Here is a 1,253-nt window from a genome sequence, read left to right on the forward strand (position 1 = left end):
CACCCCCGGGGCACCCACGGGGCCCCCCCGGGACACCCTCGGGGCACCCCCGGGGAACGCCCGGGCCGCCCCCGGAGCACCCCCGGGAGACCCCCGGGGCACCCCTGGGAAACCCTCGGGACACCCATGAGGCAACCCCGGGGCACCCCTGGGACACCCTCGGGGCACCCCCGGGGAACGCCTGGGGCGCCCCCGGAGTACCCCCGGGAGACCCACGGGCACCCCTGGGAGACCCCTGGGGCACCCCCGGGGCTTTTGGTCTCCTAATCGAATTCAGACGCGGAAGCGTGGGGGGAGGCGGATCGTGTATAACAAACATTTTCATAGAACCTTTGAGATACTCTATAGATTATATTAATTTATGTACGAATAAATTAATCTCATTAATTCATTTATTAAGAACTCAATTAGAAAAAAATACCTGGAGGCCGACTCGGTTGATAACTTAAGGTCTTTGACCTCAAACAATCCTTGCTCCAAAGCTTTGTGTTTAGAAAACCAATGTCTTTCACGTCAATTCCTAGAATCCACGAAGACGTGTGTGTGGGCACACATGAGACAAAACGGGTTACAATAAACACTCGAATTTCCACAAACACCAACGCATGCACGATGTGGAATTTTTGGAGAAAATTTTCTTCCTTCTTTTGCTCTAAGAGAATTTCGGCCACCCTATTCAAATTAGGGCAAAAATTGTTTTAAAAATTGTCTCAAAAATTATTTATCATTATCTTATTTATAGAGTAGAAGTCAAACTTCTAGAAGGAATCCAATCTCTATCTCCAAGAGAAAGCTTGTTAATTATCTCCTATTTGAATTTGAAACAAAATCTCCTCTTTTTCTCTAGCCATTATGGCCGGCCAAGATAGGGGATTCTCATCCCTGTGTAGGCGCCAATATCAGATAGGGAAGGAAGAGAAAATCATCCTTTATCTTGTAGTCTAATTTTGACTCAAATTCAAATTCCCATTTAAGTCAAACTTAAATTAATTTGAATTCTAAATTGAACAACTTATCATATAAGTTTAAATGGATAAATCTAGATGTGTTCAAATTCAAATTTAAATAATCACATTATTTAAATAATAATTAATTCTCAATTATTTATTTTTGAGTGTTTGATTTTAGAATTCCGTAATTCTAAAATTCTCATTTTGCCTTTTGTGTCTGGTAGAATTACTAGGACGACGCGGGGACTAATGGACCTATAATCCTGAGCTCCAATAAAATTAATAATTAATTAAACACTTTAA

This window comes from Morus notabilis, unplaced genomic scaffold (assembly GCF_000414095.1).
Source record: "Morus notabilis unplaced genomic scaffold, ASM41409v2 Scaffold151, whole genome shotgun sequence".
Lineage (NCBI taxonomy): Eukaryota > Viridiplantae > Streptophyta > Magnoliopsida > Rosales > Moraceae > Morus > Morus notabilis.